Below are 20,062 nucleotides of genomic sequence, written 5' to 3'. Positions count from 1 at the left end.
TACCACTCAGAGAACAAACCTTCTGTTGATCTGAAGACAAATGATTGTTTACCTGCCAGGAATCTATACACACATAATACACACACATACACACACACACACACACACACAGAAGCAGTAAGTTCTGATATGTGCTATGGTTGTTAAGATTATAATAAAATGTCTCTTCTGGGGCATCTGGGTGGCTCAGTCGGTTGAGCATCCGACTCTTGATTTCGGCTCAGGTTATGATCTCAGGGAAGTAGGATCAAGCCCTGTGTTGGGCTCTACACTGAGCATGGAGCCTGCTTAGGACTCTCTCTCCCTCTCTCCCTCTCCCCTTCTCCCATGCTTGCTCTCGCTCTCTCAAAAAATATTAATTAGTTAATTAATATGTAGATAGCAAAATAAATAAAAATTCTTCTTCTGAAGTGCCTTGTTCAGATGATCATTTGAATCAAAAACCAAAAAGCCCTGGTGTCTGGGGTCCAAAACAGATGTGCGATTTTAACTCGAAAGCCCTTTGTAAATACTCTGCTCATCTTATGACCTGGAATTATCTAGTCTGTACTTAAGTGTTGTGAGGAAGAACACGGGATTTTTTTCCCAGCTTTTCTTCTCTTGGTAAACACAGCGATCCAACAAATGAGAAGGTCTTACTTCCGCCTGTTCAATAGCCTGTGTGCAAGAAGCGGAAAGAGTGTAATCAATTGGAGGGCCCCATTACTTGGGCTCTTGAGTTTTGAAATCTTTGCTGAGAAAGTGTTGGCCATGGGGTCCTCCTCCCCTGATGACATGGAACTCTCTGCCATCAGTTTGGCCTTGTCACATCAGTAATGCCCAAGTCGACACATAAGGACACAGTTGTTGCAGTAGAGGTGGCCGCAGCCCTGCAATCTGGGAGACCCAGGTGTGAACTTCTGTGAACACACGTGTGTATTGTGTACGCGCCCAGATATGTCCAGGAAAGAGAGCCATCCCAGCTGCACAGGGTTGCTCTGAGCACCAGATGATGAGAGCACAGGTGAAGCCCTTTGTGCAGACGGAAGCTGTCATTGTGTCGTTGTGACAAGCACTTAATGGAAATGTTAGCCATACCAATATTTGGCAGCAATGTGCGCTTTGCTTGGTGAAAACAGCAAAAGTAGAAGTAAAATACACTTGCGGCAAATATTTAAATTGGTTCAAAAGTTAACCAAGTGAAAACGTAAAAGCTGCTCTGTGCTCCCACCAAGTGGACACCGCTCCCTTTGTGTGTGACTCGAGGGGCCCGAAGGACAGCTGTTATGTGTGCGAATGTGCGCATATGGGCGGTGGGTGTGTTGGACACGTGTATAGGGAGCAGAGTTTCAGAACGAGACCTTTCTGAGATGCCCATACAACAAATGCCAGCCACTGGAGGACGGGCGCTCAGCCTCAGCTCCACGTACACAGATGCACACAGGAGGTGGCTCTGAGACTGTGCCCCCGGATCTTGGGTCCCCAGCCATATCAGGGGTCAGAGAGGACCCCCAAAAAAAGGAATGAGGAGGCTGGAGAAGAGAGTTCTTTGGAGAGAGCTACCCCCATACAGCGAATCCCTTTGGGGCAAGGAGTGAAGGGCACCTCTCCTACTTTAAGCCTGGAGGGCATGTTCTCATGGGGGGTACCACTCAGAGAGCTTGGAATTGTGCACCCTGAAGGCAGGAGAGAGACCGATTGTTGCTAAGTGGAGTCTCACTGCTCAGCTGGGAGCAGGGGACCGGCCGGCACTGCTAGAGTTTGTGGGGCTCTGGGATACAAGGGTGTTTCACGCAACCAGATGTGGTCCACGGTGGAGGCGGGGAGCTGGCACATCTCATCTCAGGCTCCGCCCAACAAGGACACCTGGAGAGGCCAGACGAGGTGGACCGTAGGATGCCAACGGCTGAGAAGATGTCTCAGGGTCTCTGCAGAAGAAAGACAGAAGGGGCACCTGGGTGGCTCAATCGGTTATGTGTCTGACTCTTAATTTCAGCTCAGGTCATGATCTCATGGTTTGTAGGTTTGAGCCCCAGCCTCTGGTGACCGTGCAGAGCCTGCTTGGGATTCTCTGTCTCCCTCTCTCTCTGCCCCTCCCCTGCTCCTGCTCTGTCTCTCTCTCAAAAATAAATAAATAAACTTAAAAAAAAAAGAAGAAGAAGACAGGACTAGAGGCACATCTCCCCAAGTCCAGCAAGCTGCAGGACACCTCTGAAGAGCCTACAAAGGACCCACATGAAGCAAGATTCCACTTTAACCATCTGCCGCCTAACCACACACCTAACCGAAGCCGCCTAACCACACAAGGGTCCTGTCTCCTTATCTGCCCTCCCTCCACCCCTTGTGATAGCAGTGAGTGAGTAGGCCTGCCCCTCACCCTCAGCAAATCTCCGGCCCAGACCAGGCCAGGTGTGATGCTTTCCTGGGCCATCATGGGACAGACCCTCGCTGCTGTGTCTGACCACATTCAGGTGAGTGGGAGAAAGACTAAAGTGGCCTTGTAATTTATTTGATAAGAAGAATACACTCTGGCTGTCTCCCCTTCCTGGATCCAGGAAACCACTGCCTTTCGGTGTGGAGGAAGGGAGGCATCCATATCCTCCTCCTGGATGATGTCCTAGAGTCGAGCTTTTGGCCAAAATTGAAGTCAGACAGAACTGCTATTTTCCTCCCATTCTCCAAAATGGGGTTCTGCACTCAGAACCAGCTTCCTGAGCTCTTGAGCAAGAGGCCACACTTGTCTACATGGGAGATGTTTTCTGCCTGGGAAACCCACAACTGACTGGGCTCCTGGTCTCTGAGAAGGGAAGGCGAGGGAGCCGAAGTGTCAAGAACACATAGTCCCGGGTCCTCCTGGACTGGAGGGCCTGCAAGGCACAAGCTGCTCTGGGAGATCCCACAAAGTGTAAGAGTCTGTGGCCTCAGGAGCTCCCAGATGAAAAGCAGAGCTGAAATATGGATGGATGTGACCACACCACAAGCCAGGAGCTGCAAAGGTCCGATGCAGAAGGACACAGGGGCCAGTGGCAGGAGGGATGACCTTGTATGGCCTCTCAGAGGTGGTGGACTTTAGGACGACTCAAGGAATGAGGGTTGGGGCAGGTGGGAGGGACAGAGTAGGGTATTTTGGGGGAGGAAACAGCTAAAGCAAAAGGACAGAGGTGGTATTAAGATAAAATATTGTCAGATGAATCATCCTAAAGCCAGCAGCCCAATTAGGCATTAGCTGCACGACCACAGATGCTGGCCTAGAAGACAGGGTGCAGAAGCATGGTGCTGGAGACCACTGTCATCCTCTCCAGGCCTGCTCCATCCGGACCAGCCTACTCTCCATCTCACAAACCCACACTGCAGGTGTCATTTCTGGTTTGCTTTGGCCATGCCCTCAACCTGGACTCCCCCTCTACATCACTCCTGACCCTCCCACGCAAGTGGGACTTATGTCTCTCTCTCAAAACCAGCTCAGATGCCTTCTCCTCTAGAAGTTTCCCCTGGGCACCTCTGTCCAAAAGTGAGCTCCTCATACCTTCAGGGCAACAACTCCTAAGCTCCAGACATAAGCTCCAGACATAGAGCTGGTTACCCCCTCTCTGGATAGACAGGTGTGGAGGCAGGAACCCTTTCTCACACGTCCCTGGTCCTCACAAGGCCTAGCGCAGGGCAAGCTCCGCACAGGCTGGGTAGCTGCATAGGGACTACCGAGGGCCTCTGTGGACGCATCAGAGGGCCTGAGAGATGTGTCTCAGCAACAGCACTGTGCCATTGATACAACTGTGAAATGGTTGGGGCACCTGGTGGCTCAGTTGGTTAAGTGTCCGACTTCCGCTCAGGTTATGATCTCGCGGTTCGCAAGTTCGAGCCCCGTGTCTGGCTCTGTGCTGACAGCTCGGAGCCTGGAGCCTGCTTCAGATTCTGTGTCTCCCTCTCTCTCTGCCCCTCCCCGGCTTGCACTCTGTTTCTCTCTCTCTCAAAAATAAATAAATGTCAAAAAAAAAATTAAAAGACAGCAATAACTGCGAAATGGTACCAACGCCCAAAACCCCACCATAAGCTTAGCCTCAGCCCCTCCCAGAGAACCAAATCAGTCACTGGAACAAGGAAACGGGCACCTTTATATAAATAGCGGGTCAGGTAATTGTAAAATGCCTTTCTTCCATTTCCTTCCTGGAATCCTGAACTTTCCTTCTATGAGGCAACCAGAGAAAAGGGGCAATTGTTACAGAAGGATTTTTTGAAAACTAGAGTTGGATCTTGGGCAAAACTTCTGGAGTGCTGGAGGCCACTGTGCCCTTGGAGGCTGGTCTGCGGCACTTTCTAAAACAGGCCTCGGCTATTCCTTTCCCCACCCCAGTTGGGGACTGTCTAGGGGCTCACAGGGGCCCCCGCCTCTCCTCATTGCGGGTGCCCGCGTGTGGGCACGGGTGAAATGGGGAGGGTGTGCATTTATCAGGCTGGGGGTGTATGCAAGTGTGTGGCAGTGAGGACATAAGATGAGCGTGTGTGTCACGTAGATGTCGCGTGAGGGGTGTGTGTGAACAAGTCACAGTGTGAAGTGAGAGCGTCACATGAGCGCTGTGTGTGGGAGAGGTGTGTCTTGTGAGGGCGTGTCACATGCGGGGGAGCAAGGGTGGGTGCAGACAGAGTATCCTATCAGGTGAGAGGCTCTGGGCCCTTCCCCTGGGCATCTGAAATCAGGTACGCCTTCTCATCTGTAGGGCCCCTCAATTCCAGACCCAGAGGGCAATAGCGTTGACTCATGTTATTAATAACAGCTGAAGCAAACAGCTGAGCACCAGGGCCCTGCCAGCTTTAGTCTTTCTAGCAAAGCTGGGAGGTACATCTTACCTCTCTTAAAGGTGTTTTGAGGGAGACTCAGAATTTCAGGCACTTGCCCAAGGCTCTACTGCCAATAAGCAGCAGAACTGGGCTCTGGAGCTAGGGGAGCTCGAGTCCAGGCCTGTGTCTTCCCACACACCAATCCAGCCCCCAAGGGCTCAGAAGCTGCCTGATCCATGGTCACATTTTCTAAAGGCAATCGGGGACTCTGAGGCCCAAAGTCTACAGGGGTGGTTCCATTAGCTTAGCCCTCCGAGCAGCAGGAGCTCCTATATGCTATGCATGCTTTTAAATTCCACTTGATTCTATGTTCTTATGGAAAACAGGCTATTAGAACAGAAAATGGTCTTCAAAGATCACCATGAGGTCCATTTCCCTTGAACACTAAGACCCAGGAAGGTCGCTGGGAGGAACATTTGCATATGTGACATACACACTACATACTGTTCAGAGGCATTTATATGGAGAGGGGTTTGAGCAGCACAAAGGTAGAGTGTAGTCTGGGCACACCTTTTACTGGCCGTTAACAAGAGACAGCGTTTAAAGATTTGGGGTCAGTGTTTAAAGATTTTGGTTTCCTACAACGGCATTAATACAGGTTAGGTTAAAAAGCCAAAGGGCTCCTTTAACAAATGAAAAAGAGATGATGGGTTTAGGAAAATGAGAATATTATAGCAAAGCTCCTTTTGTGTCTGCTTGTAATGTGAGTCTTGCAGCTAACCTTCCACGGAAAGCTGCGAGAATGCCCCTCAGAGTTGTTACAAATGCAATCAGCCCTAATATAGCGTAATGAAAATGCATATTCCGATGCTATGTGATCTCCTTAATGAGGAAAACTAGAAGGGCTGTGTGGTAGTTTTACCCACAGTCCTCCAAACCTAGGTGAATTGCACAACTTTGAAATTTCTTGTACAAACAATGTCACCAGAGCTACCCAATGGAGTCTGTTCGGTGTGGATAATGAGACCTCTTGGCAGAGCAAGTCAAGGTATGACTAGAGGCTCAAAAAAGGTGTGGGGAGAGGTTATTTTTCACATGAGGTGTAGTCCCTAAAAGCTAGGGTGACTTGGAAAATCCCGATTCCCTAGATCTCTTGTGAGACCTTTTAATGAAAATGAAAAAACAAGAGGCCAGGGGGAAAGTGACTCCCACGCTTCCCGAAGGAATCACGGTGAGTCTTTGATCTCCCCATCTCTGTGCTGGTTTTGAATAGTCATTTCTGTTATTGTTTAGATTGAACTTTGGGCGGAAACAGCTGTCTGTTCACGAGCACTGTTTTCCTGAGAAGATCTCCAGGAACCCTAGTTTTCGGAAACAAGTCCAAGTAATACGGGCTTTGCCTTTGTGAATATCGAAGGCTTTTACCTCTGGGGGAGAACCTTTCCCCGCACCCCAACCCACTCTCTCAGCAAAGCATATTTCCCTCTCTCTAATTGGATTTTCTAAAAGGATCCGTTTCCTCTTCTCTATTCCAGATGCTCGCGGTACAGCACTGTACAAAAAGCCGCTGGCTGGTGTCGTTCTTGTCTTTTTCTGCCACATTAACCCGGTAGGGGGTTTAACAGCTCGAGATTTTGAAAAGCTGTTGTCAAGTCGTGAAAGCCCCCAAATGCAACTTAAATGGTTATTAGCTGGTGGGAAACGTCCCCTGCATTCTAATACCTCCATTTAAATAACAATAATAGAGCAAATAATAACAATAAGAGTAAACTCCATGCCTTCGCAGCCATGATTATACCCCACTACCCATAGCCTGCTCCGTCCACAGCTAATTTACTCGGGGCCAGGGGGTGAGGGTGCAGCCTTTGGCTTGGTGCGCAAGCCTGATTTTGCAGCTGGCCAGCAGGGGTCGCCCGAGTCATCCAGCAGCCAAACCGGAGCTTTCCATGACATCCTGGATAATTCCTTTAAACAATCCAAGGCATAGACAAAAGAGCCAAGGGGGTTCCTTGCTCTATTAAAAGCGCTGAAACACATGTATTTGCCAAATGGAAAGGTGCAGAATTAATTGGAAAAGAGATGGAATTTGTATTCCTCAGCTCCCTTGGGGGTTTTATAATTAATAAATATTTGTAAAGCCTTTGATAAGTATGAAGTACCATATATGTGCTAAACAAAACAAGCTTTTGTGAGCATCAGAATATACTTGTAGTACATTCCATATTAGATTAAAGAGATGAAAAGTAAGGATAAGAGAACTGATAATAGTGCCACATAGTGACCCTCTGTCCTGTGCCTGGCATTTTCCTTCTATTATTTTCATCACAATGATCCATCAAGGTAGACGTTATTATTATCCCCAATTCATAGAGCATTTTGTTAAAAGCTCTACAAGATTCAGTCACTTTTGCCCCAGGAAGCCCAGCCAGTCAGTGGAAGAGCTCAGATTTAAATTGGGCTTTCCATCCAACCCTTCCCAACTCCCAAATGGTGTTCTTTCTACAACCCTTTTGTATAGCCAGCATACCGAAATGTATGAATTCCTTATTCCAAGGATTCCCTAAAATAAATCCTACCACAGAAAAGAAAAAAAAAAAAAGATCAGCCATTTTCAGGAATAATTAATTAAGTACAAATTGTGTAAGTAATACCAAAAAAAGAAAAATTGAGTTGGCTATAGGGCTTCTAAAATAATGTCTCAAGTGCTTTTATTTCCTTATGTATATTCAATACTCTATAAAATGTCTACAGATGTGAAAATTATAGTAAATATGTTCTGCAGTCTTAATTGCTAAACGATTACAAAGTAACTAAACAAGAGGTGGCAGGTTGCCCTGTGGCTTTATTCATCTCTTTCCGGAGAGCAGCAAAATCATAAAGTCTTCTCCGACACAACAGGTTTCTATGGTTACGCGAGACGTAAATATATTATATGTCCTGTGCGACGTGAAAGGACCAGCCAGGCGCTGTGTGTGCAGCAGACCCCCAGAGGGAGAGCACTCATGTAGATGGCACTCCACAGCCAGCTAAATATTTGTTTCTAGGTTTACAACAGGGTAGGAGCAGTGCTCGAGAGACTGCCTACATAGCTCGGTGGCTGTATCGGCATGTTGGTCACAAAGAAAGGCAAAGAATGAAATGGCTCCTGCTGTGTCAGCCTTCAGAACCAGGCCTTAGTGAGCCACGTGAGGCAGAGGCTTTATCCATCGTCCCTCTGGATCAGGATGGCCTATCTTCTCCCACTGGGCATCTGCACAGAATCTACTTGGATTCAAATTATTCTGCCAGTGGTCTGCTTTTTCTTTTCTTTCTTTCTTTTTTTTTTTTAACCTTAAGGAAGCATAACTCGGTAGTGGCTGCTGAGAAACCAAATAAGGGAAGTAGTTTCCATTCAAGATAGGATAGAGTTGAGAATTACTACCTCTGAATCTAGGATTTACTACATGTATCACGAGAAGCAACAAATTGCAATATCCTGCATCATTAAGGCTCAGGATAGAATATTGGCAAAATCCAAATTCAAAGAGCAAGGGTAATAACAGCTTAGATCACCCCAGAGCTATTTTTATGGCATGAATTGTGAAGCAATGTTAAATGGAGAAATGCTGCTGCCCATTAAACAGAATCCCTAAAACCCTAGACTGTGGTCTCTCCCTGCTTAACCCTGAAGGGTTTCACAGATTGCCTGCCCTTGACTGCACATATTCCAGGGGCTCAGGATCCTAGAAAGTAGTAACTAAGACAGCTACATTTATTTTTTTCCTTTTTAATGATTAGAGAGAAGAAAAGGCAGGCAGGCCAAGAACTCCTAGGCAAAAAAAGAAGCATGCTCCTTTGGAAAGACTGTTTTTTACCCAAAGAAAGTGCTCCCTGGTATCATTTGGAGCAAAGAGTAATGCCTGCTGATGGACACTTTTGCTTTTAAGGTTTTCAGAATACATTAAACAATTCTTTTAAATGTAAATGTAATCTAGTGCTTGTTAGCCAAATGAAGGCTTAAATCCCTGGAACATTTACCCAGTCAGTCAAAAGGGATGATTTGGGTCAGGAAAATAGCACAGGGACCCCTTTAGCAGAAGAAATGGCTTATATGCATATCTGGCCCTCCTGAAGAGAATGTAAGGAAGCTGCTTTTCTCAGCTGTCTCCCGGGGTCCAGAAATGTGGCGAAGGCAGGAATGATGAGATGGACCAAAGGGAAGGCAGTGGTAATCCCAGGACGGTCCCGCGTGCAGAAGAGCGCTTGCCGAAACAAGGCCTCCTAATGAGTAGTTTGGATTGATTTGAAGACATGGAAATATCAGGCTGAGGCTGTTGCCAAAGGACCCTCCTGGGTGTCAGACCATCTCAGCTGGCTGTTTTCTGCGCCAAACACAACGCAAAACCAACATTTCCGGGCTGAAATACAGGGTTCCAAGTGTGTCATTTGGATTTCATTTTACAATCAGGGTTTGAGCCTGTCTTTGGCCCAGATAAAAAGAAAAGGAGGTGGGGACCAAATCAAAGATGAGATAAGGGTGTTGCAAAGAAACAGAGCAGAGAGAGGATGGTGATGGCTTCCAACTCATGAACCCGCCATCTTGTCCCTTTATGTCATGTGATAATCCTGATAAGCAGCCAACACCCCACTGTGGGTTCCCCTCCAGCACATATCTGCTGCTATCATCAATCCCCAGCTCATGTCACTCTAGACCCTCGGAATGTTCCACCCTCTCATTAGATGTCCCACATCACCTCCACCAATAAACTCTGCCTAATACTCACCTCCTGTATGAAGGCAATCTCTCTGACTACTCCCGATTGCCTTTGAACACCCAGATCCTTTCATCTAACGTTAGCATTTGACGGTTTAATTATGTGAAATATAAGACCGACTTTCTGCTCTAAAATGTTATCATTAGTTTCACAGAAAGGCTGAGAGAGCACCCACAGCAAAGGGAGGGTCCTTGTCTTTGAGGTCACTGTGTTTCTGGAGTGCCATCCTGCAGCAAATCTGGGCTGGGTCCATTCTACTGCTTCTGTGTGTTTGGACAAGTTCAGCAAGTCTGGCAAGTGGGTAAAAGCCATGATAAATCAATATATTTAGTAGACAGTGCTGAATGAAAAGCACAGTGAAAAACAGGTAATTTCTATTCATTCATGCATCAAATATTTGCTAAGCCCTGTCCATGCAGAGACAAGAGAGGGAGTTACACAGACACCATCTCTGCCCTCCTAGAGCTATTGCTCAAGAGAGAGGGACACAAGGAACTACACAAAATAGTGCTGGGTGACCGGTGGGCAGAGGGACACTCAAGCTACACTCGGAGCCCTCAAGAAGCTATGGAATGGTTACTGAAAGACATAAAGGACACAGTCACAAAGCAACGCTATATGTGTGGGACAAAGTGGGACAGAATGGAATGGGCTGCAAGTATGGGCGGTCTTTGGAAAAAAAGAAGAGGCATGCTATTTGTGGAGTTAGAGAAGGTAAGCCCCCTGAAGGACACCAAGGATTTAGATGAATGGAAAGAAAAGAAGAAGAATAGACCTTTGCTGAATGTCTGGCAGAGATTAAGGGCTGTGCTAGGAACTTCCTGGACATTCTCTAGGGTTAAGGCTCACAACTCTGTGAAGTAGAGATCAGAATGCCCATGTTACAGAGGTGAAAAGTGAGTCTAAAAAATGTTAAACAATTTGCCTAAAATGGCATAGTTAGTAACTGGTGAGGCCAAGATCTGGCAAAGTTTAATGATTTTCCATCTACCATCCACCTCCCCTCCCTCTCTCCCCATTACCATCACTGTCCACACAAGGCTTCTCTATCCAACACCCACCTGGCACCCATCCCGTCATCCCTAGATCCCACTCATGGTTCTTTCCCCACTGGCAACTATTCTAATGTGTTTACTGCATATAATTTTGTCTGAACTTCTACCCCTAAATCTAGACATAGGCATTTTAATCATGTAAGTGATACTGTATTATACATTTTATCCTCTTATTTTTCCATGATGTTTTTAAGATACACATGTCCATGCTGCAGTTCTACATTTTCCCAAAAACTCTATTATGAGAAAATTAAACATAAAGGAAACTTGAAAGAATTTTACAATAAATACCCAAATACTTATTGCCTAGATTCTAACATTAACATTTTAGTAAAATCGCTTTATTGCATATCTATCCAACTACTTTTCTCTTTCCATTCATAAACTCACTTTGTATTTTGGATGCAACTCAAAATAAGTTTACAGGATTCAATTAAAGTTCCCCTAAATACTTCAGAAGGTATGTTACTGGAGTACAATATTTGTTTATGGTTTTTAATTTAAAATTTATATACAGTAAAAAAGTAAAAACAATTACATAAAAAGGACTGCACAAATCTCAACGTACATTCAAAGATTTCTGACAAAAGTATGCACTGTGTCCATAAACCTATCAAGATATAGAGTATTAGTCTCCCCCTAGAAAGTTCCTTCAGCTTTCTTCCTAGTTAATCTCTGCCCTCACCACCCCAGAGGCAAACACTGTTCTGATTTTTTTCCACCATAGATCCATTAAGCATGTTCTATAACTTCCGATAAATGGAATCATACAGTACATATTCTTCTGTAGAAGGCTTTCAGGCAGTAAAGTATTTTTGAGATTCATCCATGCCATTGTCTGTATCCGCAGGTTGTTGCTTTTGATTGTTGAGTATGACTATACTATATGACTCCTGTTGATAGTCATCTGAGCTGTTTCTCGTTTTGGGATGTTATGAATAGCGCTGCTAATAACATTCACATAGAATCCTTTTTGTGAACGTAGATTTTCATTTTCCTTGCGTAAATACCTAGGAGTGAAACTGCCAGCACATAGGGTAGATATATGTTTAGTTTCATAAAAGCTGCTGGAACTTTTTCCAGGGTGAATATATATTTATAGCCACTCCAATAATACATGAATGTTCCTGACACCTCACCAATGTTTGTGTTGTCAGTCTTTTAAATCTGATCCATTCTGGTGGGAATGTGGTATTCTCTTGTGGTTTAACCTACATTTCCTTGATGACACGTGATGGTAAATATTTTTTGGATGGGCACATTGCCATTGTCACATAACTTTATGAGTTGTATGTTTGAAACTTTCTCCATTTTTAAATTGGATTGTTTGCCATCTTACTATTGAGTTGTAGGAACTCTTCACATATTCTGGGGTACCAGTCTTTTGTCAGATACATGATTTGTAGCTTGATTATTCATTTTATTCATGATGTCTTTTTAGGGACATTGAGCATTAAACTTTGATGAAACCTAATGTATACTTTTTTCTTTTATACCTATTATTTTTTATGACCTGTCTACCCCTAAATCAAGAATGTACTTCCCTCTGATATTTTCGGCTATTATGTTAAAGTGTATGATCTATCTTGAATTGACTTCTGTGTTTGGTACGAGGTAAGGGTTGAGATTCATTTTTTTTTCTCATGGGGATACCCATTTGTTCTAGCATCATTTGTTGAAAAGACTTTTCTTTCCCTCATTGGATTGCTTTGGCATCTTTGTCAAAAATCAAATGACCATTTAAGTGTAGGTTTGTATCTGGGCTCTCTATTCTGCTCTACTGATCTTCTTGTTATTTCTTATGCACCACACTGTCTTGATTACTATAGGTCTATAGTGAATCTTGGAGTCAGGTGGTATAAATCCTTCTACTTTATTTTTTTTTCAATATTGCTTTGGGTATTCTAGGTCAAGGGTCAGCAAACTTTTATCTAGAGCCAGATGGCCATATGGTGTGTTTCATAACTACCCAACACTGCCATTACAGCATAAAAGTAGCTACAGATGATATGTAAACAAATGAGTGCGGCTGTTCCAATAAAAGTTTATTTACAAAACTGTGGCGGGTCCACAGGCCATAGTTTATGAACCTCTCCGTACTAGGTCCTTTGCATTTCCATGTAAATTTTAGGACGGCTTATCAATTTGGGGATTATGATTGGTATAATGTTGAACCAATAAATGACTTAGGGGGAATTATCATCTTAACAGTATTGAGTCTTCCAATATGTTAATACAGTCAAGTATATTGACTGATTTTTTAATGTTAAACCACCCTTGAATTCCTGGGATAAACCCTACTTGGTCATGCTACATTCAGTTTGCTAATGTTTTGCTAAATATTTTTGCACCTGTGTTCATGAGGGATATTCTTCTGTGATTTTTTTTTTCCTGATATCATTGTCAGATTTTTGTCTCACAGTACAAATGAAAGAGCATTTCCCCTTCTACTTTCTGAAAGGATTTGTATAAAATGGTGGGGTTTTTCTTAACTCTTTGATAGAATTAATCAGTGAAACCATCCAGGCTTTAAGCGAGCTTGTTGTTAAAAGGTTTTTTAATGAGTTAAAATTTCTCTAATAGATATGGGGCTATTCATATTTTGTTTCATCTGGTATTGGTTTTGGTACAATGCGTTTTTCAAGGAATTTTTCCATTTCATTTTAGTTGCCATATTAATTGGTATAAAGTTGTCCATAATATTCTCCTATCCTTTCAGTGTCCATAAGATCTGAAGCAATTATGTTTCTTTCAGCTCATACATTCATAATTCATGCTCTGTCTCTTCTTAGCCAGTCTCACTAGGGGTTTATCAATTGTTTTCTCTTTTCAAAGAAGCAATTTCTGGCTTGGTGATTTTTTTCTACAATGCTTTTCTGTTTTCTCTTTCATTGATTCTGCTTTTATCCTTATCATTTCCTTCTTTCTAATCCACTTTGGGTTTGCTGTGTTCTTCTAACTTTTCTAGGTGTAAACGTAGGTCATTGATTTTCCATCTTTCCCTATTTGTAATATAAATATTTAAAGCTATAAATGTCCCTCTATGTGGGTTTAGCTACAGGTCACAAATTTTGATATGTTGATTTTCATGACCATTTATTAGAAATATTTTTTAAATTTCCTTTTTGTTTTCCTCTTTGACCTATGGATTATTTAGAAGTGTGTTTAATTTCCAAATATCTGAAGTCAGAACACATGCTCTATAGTATTTCAATAATTAATTTATTGAGATTGGTTTTATGATCTATCTTGTTAGAGGTACTATAGGGCACTTGAAAAGAATGTGTATTCTTTGATTTGGGGATGTAGTGGCCCATAAATATAAGAAAGAAAGAAAGAAAGAAAGAAAGAAAGAAAGAAAGAAAGAAAGAAAGAAAGAAAGAAAGAAAAGAAAGAGAAAGAAAGTAAGAAAGAAAGAGAGAGAAAGAAAGAAAGAAAGAAAGAAAGAAAGAAAGAAAGAAAGAAAGAAAGAAAGAAAGGTCCCTCTTTATCTTTGGTAATACTCTGTCCTGAGATCTATTTTATCTGACTGAAGGCACTCCAGTTTTCTTTACACCTCCTGCTAGTATGGTGTGTCTTTTACCATGAATTTACTTTCAATCTACTTGTAAATAACAGATATTTTGGTTCTGCTTTAAAAAATCATTTTAACATCTCTTCTTTAATTAGAGTACTTAATTCCTTAATACTTAATCAAAGTGCTAATATGTTGGATGCAAGTCCTACCATTTTATTACTTTCTGTTTGTTCCCTATGGGCTCTTTACCCCTCTTCCCCCTCTCCTACCTTCTTTTGGATTATCTGAATGTTTTCTAAAATTCTGTTTTAATCTACATTGGCTTTTTAGCTATACATCATTTTGTTTTCTAAAGTGGTGGTTCTAGGGACTACAACATACATCCTTTTCAAAGCATCATTTCAAGTAAAAAAGTAGAAACCTTGCAAATGATTGGTCCATTTCACACCACCTCCAGTTTTCATCATATACCTGGGATATGTCATGCAGCTATAGTATAAACATCATGGAATGCTCTGATTTTTAAATTTGTTTTATAACATCTCTTTAAAAATTTTTTTTTATTATTTTTTTTTGAGAGACAGAGAGAGACAGAGCACGAGCAGGGGAGGGGCAGAGAGAAAGGGAGACACAGAATCCGAAGCAGGCTCTAGGCTCCGAGATGACAGCACAGAGCCTGACACGGGGCTTAAACTCATAAACTGTGAGATCATGACCTGAACCAAACTCAGACGCTTAACTGACTGAGCCACCCCAGCGCCCCTGTTATATATCGTCTTATGTACTTACAAAAAAAAAAAAAAAATAACAGGAAACTGGTCTTTTGTTTTTACCCATTTATTTTCCATTTCTGATGGTCTTTATTTCTTCTTGAAGATACAAGTTTCCACCCAGTATTTCCCTTCAACTGGTGAACTTCTTTGAGTACTCCTTGTAGCTTAGATCTTATGATATAAATACCCTCAGCTTTTTTTGGTTTTAATCTGAAAATATCTTTATTTTGCCTTCATTTTTGAAACATTCTTTTGCTCTTTATGGAATTTTTTTTTTAAGTTTACTTATTTATTTTTGGAAGAGAGAAGAGACAGCGTGTGCACGTGAGGCAGAGAGAGGGAGGGGGAGAATCCCAAGCAGGCTCCATGCTGTCAGTGCAGAGCCTGGCTCAGGGCTCCAACTCACCAAATTAGGTAGTGACCTGAACCGAAATCAGGAGTTGGATGCTTAACTGACTGAGCCACACAGTCACCCCTGCTCTTTATAGAATTTTTGATTGACAGTTTCTTCTTTCAACATTTTAAAGACATCATTCCAAAGCCTTCCGCCCTCCATTCTTTCTAATTAGAAATTCATGTCACTTGAATCACTGTTCCCTTCTGAGTAATGTTGATTTGCTCTGGCTGCTTTCAGAATTTTCTCTATCTTATTCACAAAAGTTTGGCTTACGATGTATCACAGCATGGCTTTTTAAAATTTATTTTGCTTGGGGTTCTCTGAGATTCTTGAATTTTTAAATGTATGCCTTTCACCAGATTTGGGAATGTTTTGATCATCTTCAAATATTTTCCCTACTTCATACTCTCATTCTCCTTTTTTTTCTTGAACTCTGATTACATGCATGTGGGATCTTTTGATATTGTCCCACAGATTTATAAGGCTCTTTTCTTTCCCTCTAATCTTTTTATCTCTCCTAAAATTAGGTATTTCCCATTGGTCTATCTTCAAGTTTACTCTTTCCTGTGCCAATCCCATTCTGTTGTTAAGCTCATCCAGTGAATTTTTAATTTTAGATATTATTTTTCAGTTTTAGAATTTCCACAGTGTTCTTTTTCAAAGTTTCTAGTTGTCTGTTGAATTGTATTTTATATGTTTCATTACTTTATGTATATTTGAAATATACCTGATAACATATTTTTATGTATTTTATATATTTATATGTTATTCTGCCTTATATTTTCATTCATTGTGAGTTATAAATGCTTTGAAATCCCTAATTCCAACAGTTGCATCATCTCAAGGTTGGTTATCAGTTGACTGTCTTTTCTCTTAGAATTGAGTCCCCTTTTCCTGCTTCTTTAAACGTCAACTAATTGTTCAATGTATCCAGGACATTGTGAAAGTTAAGATGTGAATTCTGTTACTTTCCTCTAAAGAGTATTGATCTTGTTGTTGTTGTTGTTGTTGTTAAGTAGGCACTTGACTTGATGGGATTCAGATGGAAAAATCTGTCTCTTGAGTACCAATTCAAATCTCAGTTTTGTTCTATCTTTAGCCAGAATCTGTCCCAAGCATTTGCAGTTCAGGGGTCAGCCAGACATGTGGGCAGAGTTTCTACGCAGGCTGTAGTGGCCCTGAATACTGTCATCTTACTCTTCAGACCGGAACGGCTGCAGTGTTCTGTCGAAGCTTTAAATGCCACATGTGGCTGCTGAGGGTGGTCTGATCTTAGGCTAAAAGCCATAAAAATGGCAAACACCCTCCGTGCCATTTCTTTCTTCCGTGTTTTGACGCCCCTCCGGAATCTGCTTGCATGTGTTCACTCTCTAGTACCTTCAGGTAGGTGGTTTCGCCTCCCCGCCTAAGATTTTAGTTGTCACCCGTGGGAGGACTGTCCTGGAACGAACTTCTTTTGCCCCGTTAATACTGGAAGTGGAACCATTACGACGCGTCGCCGCACAATGTGCAGTGGTGCACTTCTGCCCTTGACCTAGCCGCTCTGCCGGGCACGGAGGCCCAGCTTGATTTCAACTCCCCGGTGACATAAACAACACATTCCGGTGCCTTTCCATCACGCGTGTCTGTGGCAGCAAGGCATCTGAGTGAAGATTCCACCCCAAACAAAAGCAAAGAGCCGGCACGCGAGGAGGCAGAGTAAGTGCTGAAATGAGTCACCACAGCCTTGTCAGCAGGGGAGCGGCAGGAGGGCTGTGGTTTAGGAGAGTCCTTGTCCCTGCAGGGGGGTTGTTGTCCTGGACAGCACAGAGACTGGGGCCCACGAATCTGTCTGGTGTCGTTTTTGAGCTTAGCTGTGACGGGGTATGAACCAGGAGAAGCGTGGTGGGCAGGGCCAGGGGTACATGTAGAACTGACAGGGGCAGACTGCTGTTTCTGTGGAAGAGGGACGGGTGCACTACTGATGGGCGCTTGAAATTTAGTTTGCGAGGCTGCCCCTCGGAAGCGCGAAGATGAGGGAGTGGAAGGAATGTACTAGAGCTCCGTGTCTGTGGTTTGGTATCTTGGGAGGCTGATGGTATCACTGACACCACAGATGGGGGAGAGAGAATGACTTCAGGCTGGGAAGGAGTCTCCAAACAACCTCCCGGGCCTGACTTCAATCCTCTCTGATTCCATGTTTCCGAGTGTGGTTTTATGATCCCGTTATTTATGTTCTCAAGCTTATTTGTGTTACTTCTAGGCCTTCATCTTGATGGTAACAGCCTGAAACCAGGAAGTAAGCTTTTACTTCTTTAATATTCGATGGTATTTTTTTTTTTTGGTATTTATTTTTTAATGTTTATTTGTTTTTGAGAGAGAGAGACAGAGCACGAGCGGGGGACGGGCAGAGACAGAGACACAGATTCCCAAGCAGGCTCCAGGCTCTGAGCTGTCAGCACAGAACCCGCCGTGGGACTCGAACTCACAAGTCGTGAGATCATGACCTGAGCCACCCAGGTGCCCCTATATTCTATGATAATTTTAACAGAGTTCAACACTGGAGTTTTTATCATCTTTTTAATAACTACTAATAATCAAGACTTGTACCTCTCTGGTGGATCTTTAAATAAATAAAGTATCTCTGTCACAGGGATAATAACCATTTCTGCTCTGGCCACCCAGTCTAGGAGGCAACACTGCGTGGCAGAAAGAGGCATAGATCTGGATTTGAATTCCAGCTCTACCACTTTCAAGTTGTATAACCACTGGCAGTTTACTTCATCTCTCCGTGCCCTAGTTTCCTCAACTGTAAAATGGGTTAATACCATCCAGCTGACAAGGCTGTGCGGCATCAAATGACATTTGTAAAGCACCTGGCACAATGCCTAGAACAGAGAAGGGCTGAGGTTGGTTATAATGAGATATTTTTCTTGGGGTGGGTCGTTAACGACCCCTCACAGTACTGCTTCTTCCAATATTTTATTGCAGGTGAGAAACAAAAGGATTTCTAAAATCAGAACAGAGTCCATTTACAACTCTAAGTGTGTGGTCATGGAGAAGAATCCCCCTCACATCAGACCTGCATCACTGGACAGAAGTATGAACTCAAGGGGGAACAGTTGAGCATCTCTGGTCTCATGCTGCCACTGATTAGCCGTAAGACATAATGAAAGGCACTTACTTTCTCTTCACCTCAGTTTTATGAGCTGTAAAATGAAGATAATAATACCTGCTCTTACCTATTTTCTAGATTGTAATAAGGGTAGAACAAGACATGGAATAAATATGTTATGGCTATAAAATATCAGGTAAAATCAATGTTTTATTGTTAAACAGGCCTGATTCCCCTCCCCCAAATAACTTCAAAATTTTAACATCAGCTCCGAGTTGAGAAGTAAGGTTGCAAAATAGGTTTACTGCACGTATTGTCAAATACTATGGCTGCCATCCAGAAGCAAGGAGACAGACGAATCAAGAGTGAATGGGTGGGACACCTGGGTGACTGAGTCGGTTAAGTGTCTGACTTTGGCTCAGGTCATGATCTCACACTCCGTGAGTTCAAGCCCTGCTTCGGGCTCTGTGCTGATGGCTCAGAGCCCGGAGCCTGCTTCAGATTCTGTGTCTCCCTTTCTTTCTGCACCTCTCCCGCTCACACTCTGTCTCTCTCTCTCTCTCTCTCTCTCTCTCTCTCTCTCAAAAATAAATAAGCATTGAAAAAGAAAAAAAGAGTGAATGGCTGAGATTTCTTGTCTGGAAAGGTACCGAGGAAACTGTAACATTGGCAACTCCAAGAAGGAGAATTAGGTGGTAAGAAAAAGAGATGAGAGGGAGGTCGTTCACCATTTTCTCTTTGGAACGCTTGAATTTTGTACCATGTGTGCATACAACTTCTTCAAAACCGAAAATAAAAATGTAAATAATGAGTGAATAGGAGATGAATGTTACGAGAGCTATCAGGCATCAATGCATCATTTTGATACATTATAGTCAGGAATGTGTGGCCTTCCTTATCACATCCAGAAACCAACGGTGCCTCCAGAATTCTGGCCAGGCCACCCCCTTGCATAGAGTCTTGGCAGCAGCCGCTAAACCTCACGAGGCCAGCCAGGCTGAACTCTTACCACGCAAGGGTATTTCCTTTCAGTGATTATGGACACACGTTCTCTTCCCAGAGTGGCACATGCAAGGGTCATTACGCTTCCCACCAAGATGAGATTCTTCCAAAGAAGGAAGTGGAAACCCATGGATGCAGAAGAAAGTACTGGTTATTCTGCCACAGTTCATGATCTACATACTTAGCCCTCGGTTCTTTCTCCACTGACTTGGTGTGTGCTCTGAGGTCACTGAGAACCTTTAACCTAAGTTAGCGGACATTCTTTCCAGCCTGTGCTGCCATAATGACATCATTATTCTTCATAAAATGATCGGGCCAACAAGCGTCAGGCATGCTGTGATCATTTTTCATTTAAGAAAACACCCTATAAGGCCATAATAATTTAAGAAAACATGTTTTCTATGGCTAAACTGAGGGCCCATGAGCTTCTTTGACAGCTCTGCGGCTGTAATATTTTAGGACAGCTCACATATTACTCCTCCTCTGCCCTGCAGAAAAAGGAGACCATTTCTTCCTACTGTTTTCTTTTTTATTTTTTACTGACACCATGACGAAAGTATTCAATTTTAATTCTCTTTTTTTAATATGAAATTTATTGTCAAATTGGTTTCCATACAATACCCAGTGCTCATCCCAACAGGTGCCCTCTTCAATGCCCATCACCCACCCCCCCCTCCCTCCCATCCCCCATCAACGCTCAGTTTATTCTCAGTTT

The 20,062-nt window shown here is 43.1% G+C and overlaps 1 protein-coding gene and 1 long non-coding RNA gene across 6 annotated transcripts in view; one reads left to right on the top strand and one right to left on the bottom strand.

Annotated features, from left to right (window-relative positions):
* Positions 1 to 20,062, bottom strand: part of TTC28 (tetratricopeptide repeat domain 28) — a 638,834-nt gene that overhangs the window by 63,571 nt on the left and 555,201 nt on the right. The gene's annotated exons all lie outside the window — the stretch shown is intronic.
* LOC123588405 lies at positions 16,166 to 18,333 on the top strand. Its single transcript, XR_006707831.1, has 3 exons — positions 16,166 to 16,949; positions 17,494 to 17,529; positions 18,222 to 18,333. It is a non-coding gene; the product is annotated as an uncharacterized LOC123588405 (long non-coding RNA).

This window comes from Leopardus geoffroyi, chromosome D3, assembly GCF_018350155.1.
Source record: "Leopardus geoffroyi isolate Oge1 chromosome D3, O.geoffroyi_Oge1_pat1.0, whole genome shotgun sequence".
NCBI classification, from domain to species: Eukaryota; Metazoa; Chordata; class Mammalia; order Carnivora; family Felidae; genus Leopardus; species Leopardus geoffroyi.
Note: the sequence above shows the minus strand (reverse complement) of the source record. Positions and strands in the feature narration are given on the sequence as shown.